The sequence below is a fragment of the Triticum aestivum genome, chromosome 7B (genome assembly GCF_018294505.1).
Source record: "Triticum aestivum cultivar Chinese Spring chromosome 7B, IWGSC CS RefSeq v2.1, whole genome shotgun sequence".
NCBI lineage: Eukaryota > Viridiplantae > Streptophyta > Magnoliopsida > Poales > Poaceae > Triticum > Triticum aestivum.
In genome coordinates this window covers 17,263,009-17,270,975 of record NC_057813.1, presented here as the reverse complement: position 1 = coordinate 17,270,975, position 7,967 = coordinate 17,263,009, and positions in this window count along the sequence as shown.

The following is a 7,967-nucleotide window of genomic DNA, read 5'->3' as shown; positions in this document are numbered from 1 at the left end:
AAAGGAGCCGGTTGCCGGACCCTGGAGCGAGTGACAAAGACTATGAGTCGGGCATTTCTGTATCTAGTGGTCGAAAAATGGAGTCCCAGCCTCTGTGAATTTTGTACAAAATTACTGGGCTTCTTTTTCGTCTTGTCACATAAAAGCGCAGGGAAGGATAAGTAAAAAAGGCAAGGAATTGGAGGAGGGCATTCAGGTTTCGAATAATGTGGAGAGGAAGCCTGCTAGTTGGCGACCTCGCAACGCGGAGTTGTTCAAGATTAACGTCGATGCAAGTTTTGTGGAGGCAATCAACGCCGCGAGTCTGGGGGTGGTGGTCAGAAACCATGTTGGAGAAGTAGTAATTTCCTCTTGAAATTATATTGGAGCCAGCTATAGCATTGAAGAAGCGGAATTTAGAGCGGCAATCTCCGGATTATATATCGGTATAACCCTTTACAAACCCATTATTTTAAAAACTGATTGTTCTTTTGTGGTTGGTGTTTTAGAAAAAAAAACAGTTTTGACATATCTCCCCTTGTTGACCTTAAGAAGGAAGCATTGAGTATTTCGAAGATGCTAGCGAATGTAAAGATTTCCAAGATTAGCAGGGAAGCTAATATGGTGGCACACGAGATAGCTAAGTTTAGTTTTAATAATAGGTCTGACGGTGTTCTTATTAATAGTGTTCCGGTGTGTGTGGCGGATGCTGTAGTGAATGATTGTATGACCATTCTAATTTAATTAATATATGGGTGGGGTTTTCTAAAAAAATGGAGTCCCAAGTTCCCGTCCGTGTATATGGTGCACTGAAGGAAATATGCCTTAGAGGCAATAATAAAGTTGTTATTTTATATTTCCTTATTCATGATAAATGTTTATTATTCATGCTAGAATTGTATTAACCAGAAACTTGATACATGTATGAATACATAGACAAAACAACGTGTCCCTAGTATGCCTCTATTATACTAGCTCGTTGATCAAAGATGGTTAGGTTTCCTAACCATGGACATGAGTTGTCATTTGATAACGGGATCACATCATTAGTGGAATGATGTGATGGACAAGACACATCCGTTTGCTTCATATAATGATCGTTCAGTTTTATTGCTACTGCTTTCTTCGTGTCAAATATATATTCCTCCGACTATGAGATTATGCAACTCCTAGACACCGGAGGAATGCCTTGCATGCTATCAAACGTCACAACGTAACTGGGTGATTATAAAGATGCTCTACAAGTATCACCGAAGGTGTTTGTCGGGTTGGCATAGATCGAGATTAGGATTTGTCACTCCGAGTATCGGAGAGGTATCTCTAGGCCCTCTCGGTAATGCACATCATATGAAGCCTTGCAAGCAATGTGACTAATGAGTTAGTTGCGGGATGATGCACTACGGAACGAGTAAAGAGACTTGCCGGTAACGAGATTGAACTAGGTATGATGATACCGACGATCGAATCTCGGCCAAGTAACATACCAATGGCAAAGGGAATAACTATATTGACATTGCGGTTCGACCGATAAAGATCTTCGTAGAATATGTGGGAACCAATATGAGCATCCAGGTTCCGCTATTGGTTATTGACCGGATATGTGTCTCGGTCATGTCTACATAGTTCTCGAACCCGTAGGGTCCGCACGCTTAACGTTCGATGACGATTGGTATTATATGAGTTATGCGTTTTGGTGACCGAAGGTTGTTCGGATTCCCGGATGAGATCACGGACATGATGAGGAGCCTCGAAATGGTCGAGAGGTAAAGATTGATATATTGGAAGGTTATATACGGACACCGGAATGGTTCTGAACAGGTTCGGGGATTTTTCGGAGTACCGGGAGGTTATCGGAACCCCCCGGGAAAGTTAATGGGCTTCATGGGCCATAATGGAGAGGAGAGGGCAGGCCATGGGAGGTGGCGCGCGCCTCCCAAGCCAATCTGAATTGGACAGACAAGGGGTGGGGGGCGCCCCCCCTTTCCTTCTCCCTCCTCACCTCTTTCCCCTTTCCCCTTCTCCGTAAAAGGAACAAATAGAGCGGGGGCCGAATCCTACTAGGAGTGGAGTCCTAGTAGGACTCCCCCCCTCCATGGCGCGCCCCAGGTGGCCAGCCTCCTCCCCCTCCTCCTTTATATACGGGGGCAAGGGGGCACCCCAAAGGCACACCAATTGTTTATGTTGGGGAACGTAGTAATTTCCAAAAATTTCCTACGCACACACAAGATCATGGTGATGCATAGCAACGAGGGGGGGAGTGTATCTTCATACCCTTGAAGATCGCTAAGCGGAAGCGTTTATCAACGCGGTTGATGTAGTCGTACGTCTTCACGATCCGACCGATCCAAGTACCGAACGCACGGCACCTCTGAGTTCTGCACACGTTCAGCTCGATGACGTCCTCGCCTTCTCGATCCAGCAAGACGGGCGAAGTAGTAGATGAGTTCCGGCAGCATGACGACGTGGTGACGGTGTTGGTGAAGAACAATCTCCGCAGGGCTTCGCCTAAGCACTACGGAAACTATGACGGAGGATAAACTAGAGGGGACGGGGTTGCCGGCACACGGCTTGGTGTTTCTTGATGTGTCTTTGGTGCTAGCCCTGCCCCTCTATTTATATGTTGAGCATTGGGGTCGAAACTTGGAGTAAAAGCCTCCACAAAGTCGGTTTCACCCGAAAGGCAAGAGTCCTTCTCAGACTCCAGGGCCAGACGCCAGGGTTCCCGGCGTCTGGACCCAGATGCCAGGGACCCTGGCGTCTGGCCCCTGGACTCCGCAAAACTTCCTTTTGCGCTTTCCAAAAACCTTGTGGGCTTTCCCCTTTGGCCCGAATAACGTGTTCTTGTACCCAAACATTTCGGGAAACATCCGGAACCCCTTCCGGTGAATTCTGGAACTCTTCCGGAAATCAAACACTATTATCCCATATATCAAACTTTATCTCCGGACCATTCCAGAGTTCCTCGTCATGTCCATGATCTCATCTGGGACTCCGAACAACATTCGGTTACCAACATACATAACTCATATAATACTATATCGTCAACGAAACATTAAGCGTGCGGACCCTACGGGTTCGAGAACTATGTAGACATGACCTAGAACTTGTTTCCGGTCAATAACCAATAGCGGGACCTGGATGCCCATATTGGCTCCCACATATTCTACGAAGATCTTTATCGGTCAAACCGCATAACAACATACGTTGTTCCCTTTGTCATCGGTATGTTACTTGCCCGAGATTTGATCATCGGTATCCAATACCTAGTTCAATCTCGTTACCGGCAAGTCTCTTTACTCGTTACGTAATGCATCATTCCGTAACTAACTCATTAGCTACATTGCTTGCAAGGCTTATAGTGATGTGCATTACCGAGAGGGCCCAGAGATACCTCTCCGACAATCGGAGTGACAAAACCTAATCTCGAAATATGCCAACCCAACATGTACCTTTGGAGACACCTGTAGTACTCCTTTATAATCACCCAGTTACATTGTGACGTTTGGTAGCACCCAAAGTGTTCCTCCGGTAAACGGGAGTTGCATAATCTCATAGTTATAGGAACATGTATAAGTCATGAAGAAAGCAATAGCAATATACTAAACGATCAAGTGCTAAGCTAACGGAATGGGTCAAGTCAATCACATCATTCTCCTAATGATGTGATCCCGTTAATCAAATGACAACTCATGTCTATGGTTAGGAAACATAACCATCTTCGATTAATGAGCTAGTCAAGTAGAGGCATACTAGTGACACTCTTGTTTGTCTATGTATTCACACATGTATTATGTTTCCGGTTAATACAATTCTAGCATGAATAATAAACATTTATCATGATATAAGAAAATAAATAATAACTTTATTATTGCCTCTAGGGCATATTTCCTTCAGTCTCCCACTTGCACTAGAGTTAATAATCTAGTTCACATCACCATGTGATTTAACACCAATATTCATATCTGTATATGATTAACACCCATAGTTCACATCGTCATGTGATCAACACCCAAAGGGTTTACTAGAGTCAATAATCTAGTTCACATCGCTATGTGATTAACACCCAAAAGAGTACTAAGGTGTGATCATGTTTTGCTCGTGAGAGAAGCTTAGTCAACGGGTCTGTCACATTCAGAGCCGTATGTGTTTTGCAAATATTCTATGTCTACAATGCTCTGCACGGAGCTACTCTAGCTAATTGCTCCCACTTTCAATATGCATCCAGATTGAGACTTAGAGTCATCTGGATCGGTGTAAAAGCTTGCACCGATGTAACATTTTACGACGGGCTCTTTTATCACCTCCATAATCGAGAAATATTTCCTTAGTCCTCACTAAGGATATTCTTGACCAATGTCCAGTGATCTACTCCTAGATCACTATTGTACTCCCTTCCCAAATTCAGAGCAAGGTATACAATAGGTCTGGTACATTGCATAGCATACTTTATAGAACCTATGACTGAGGCATGGGGAATGACTTTCATTCTCTTTTCTATTTTCTGCCGTGGTCGAGATTTGAGTCTTACTCAGTTTCACACCTTTGCAACACAGGCAAGAACTCTTTCTTTGACTGTTTCATTTTGAACTACTTCAAAATCTTGTCAAGGTATGTACTCATTGAAAATCTTATCAAGCGTCTTGATCTATCTCAATAGATCTTGATGCTCAATATGTAAGTAGCTTTGCCGAGGTCTTTCTTTAAAAAAAACTCCTTTCAAACACTCCTTTATGCTTTGCAGAATAATTCTACATTATTTCTGATCAACAATATGTCATTCACATATACTTATCAGAAATGTTGTAATGCTCCCACTCACCTCTTTGTCAATACAGGCTTCACCGCAAGTCTGCATAAAACTATATGCTTTGATCAACTTTTCAAAGCGTATATTCCAACTCCGAGATGCTTGCACCAGTCCATAGATGGATTGCTGGAGCTTGCACATTTTGTTAGCACCTTTAGGATTGAAAAAACCTTCTGGTTGCATCATATACAACTCTTCTTTAAGAAAACCATTAAGGAATGCAGTTTTGACATCCATTTGCCAGATTTCATAAAATGTGGCAATTTCTAACATGATTCGGACAGACTTAAGCATCGCTACAGTTGAGAAAATCTCATTGTAGTCAACACCTTGAACTTGTCAAAAACCTTTTTGCGACAAGTCGAGCTTTGTAGATAGTAACACTACTATCAGTGTCTGTCTTCCTCTTGAAGATCCATTTATATAATATGGCTTGCCGATCATCGGGCAACTCCACCAAAGTCCACACTTTGTTCTCATATATGGATCCCATCTCAGATTTCATGGCCTCAAGCCATTTTTGCGGAATCTGGGCTCATCATCGCTTCCTCATAGTTCGTAGGTTCATCATGGTCTAGTAACATGACTTCCAGAATAGGATTACCGTACCACTCTGGTGCGAACCGTACTCTGGAAGACCTACGAGGTTTTGTAGTAACTTAATCTGAAGTTTCATGATCATCATCATTAGCTTCCTCACTAATTGGTGTAGGAATCACTGGAACTGATTTCTGTGATGAACTACTTTCCAATAAGGGAGAAGGTACAACTACCTCATCAAGTTCTACTTTCCTCCCATTCACTTCTTTCGAGAGAAACTCCTTCTCTAGAAAGGATCCATCTTAGCAACGAATGTTTTGCCTTTGGATCTATGATAGAAGGTGTACCCAACAGTTTCCTTTGGGTATTCTATGAAGACGCACTTCTCCGATTTGGGTTCGAGCTTATCAGGTTGAAAACCTTTTTCATATAAACATCGCAACTCCAAACTTTAAGAAACGACAGCTTAGGTTTACTGCTAAACCATAGTTCATACGGTGTCATCTCAACGGATTTAGATGGTGCCCTATTAAATGTGAATGCAGCTGTCTCTAATGCATAACCCCAAAACGATAGTGGTAAACCGATAAGAGACATCATAGATCGCACCATATCTAGTAAAGTACAATTACGACGTTCGGACACACCATTACATTGTGGTGTTCCAGGTGGCATGAGTTTGTGAAACTACTCCACATTGTTTTAATTGAAAACCAAACTCGTAACTCAAATATTTGTCTCCGCGATCAAATTGTAGAAACTTTATTTTCTTGTTACGATGATTCTCCACTTCACTCTGAAATTCTTTGAACTTTTCAAATGTTTCAGACTTGTGCTTCATTAAGTAGATATACTCATATCTGCTCAATTCATCTTGTGAAGGTCAGAAAATAACGATACCCGCCACGAGCATCAACACTCATTGGACCACATTCATCAGTATGTATTATTTCCAATAAGTCACTAGCTCGTTCCATTGTTCCGGAGAACGGAGTTTTAGTCATCTTGCCCAAAAGGCACGGTTCGCAAGCATCAAATGATTCATAACCAAGAGATTCCAAAAATCCATCTTTATGGAGTTTCTTCACGCGCTTTACACCGATATGACCCAAACGACAGTGCCACAAATAAGTTGCACTATCATTATCAACTTTGCATCTTTTGGCATCAATATTATGAATATGCGTATCACTACGATCGAGATCCAACAAACTATTTTCATTAGGTGTATGTCCATCGAAGGCTTTATTCATGTAGACAGAATAACAATTATTCTCTGACTTTAAATGAATAACCGTATTGCAATAAAATTGATCAAATCATATTCATGCTCAACGCAAACGCCAAATTTATTTAGGTTCAACACTAATCTCGAAAGTGTAGGGATAGTGTGATGATGATCATATCAATCTTGGAACTACTTCCAACACACATCGTCACTTCACCCTCAACTAGTCTCTGTTTATTCTGTAACTCCTATTTCGAGTTACTAATTTTTAGCAACTGAACAAGTATCAAATACTCAGGGGCTACTATAAACACTAGTAAAGTACACATCAATAACATGTATATCAAATATACCCTTGTTCACTTTGCCATCCTTCTTATCCACCAAATATTCAAGGCATTTCCGCTTCTAGTGACCATTTCTTTTGCAGTATAATCACTCAGTTTCAGGCTTTGGTCCAGCTTTGGGCTTCTTCGTGGGAGTGACAACTTGCTTGTCATTCTGCTTGAAGTTCCCTTTCTTTCCCTTTGCCCTTTTCTTGAAACTAGTGGTCTTGTCAATCATCAACACTTGATGCTCTTTCTTGATTTCTACCTTCGTCGATTTCAGCATCACGAAGAGCTCGGGAATCGTTTTCGTCATCCCTTGCATTATAGTTCATCACGAAGTTCTACTAACTTGGTGGTGGTGACTAGAGAATTCTGTCAATCACTATCTTATCTGGAAGATTAACTCCCACTTGATTCAAGTGATTGTAGCACCCAGACAATCTGAGCACATGCTCACTAGTTGAGCGATTCTCCTCCATCTTTTAGCTATAGAACTTGTTGGAGACTTCATATCTCTCAACTCGGGTATTTGCTTGAAATATTAACTTCAACTCCTGGAACATCTCATATGGTCCATGACGTTCAAAACGTCTTTGAAGTCCCGATTCTAAGCCATAAAGCATGGTGCACAAAACTATCAAGTAGTCATCATATTGAGCTAGCCAAACGTTCATAATGTCTGCATCTGCTCCTGCAATAGGTCTATCACATAGCGGTGCATCAAGGACATAATTCTTCTGTGCAGCAATGAGGATAAACCTCAGATCACGGATCCAATCCGCATCATTGCTACTAACATCTTTCAACACAATTTTCTCTAGGAACATATCAAAATAAACATATGAAAGCAACAACTCAAGCTGTTGATCTACAACATAATTTGCAAAATACTACCAGGACTAAGTTCATGATAAATTAAAGTTCAATTAATCATATTACTTAAGAACTCCCACTTAGAAAGACATCCCTCTAATCCTCTAAGTGATTACGTGATCCATATCAACTACACCATGTCCGATCGTCACATGAGATGGAGTAGTTTCAACGGTGAACATCAATATGTTGGTCATATCTACTATATGAT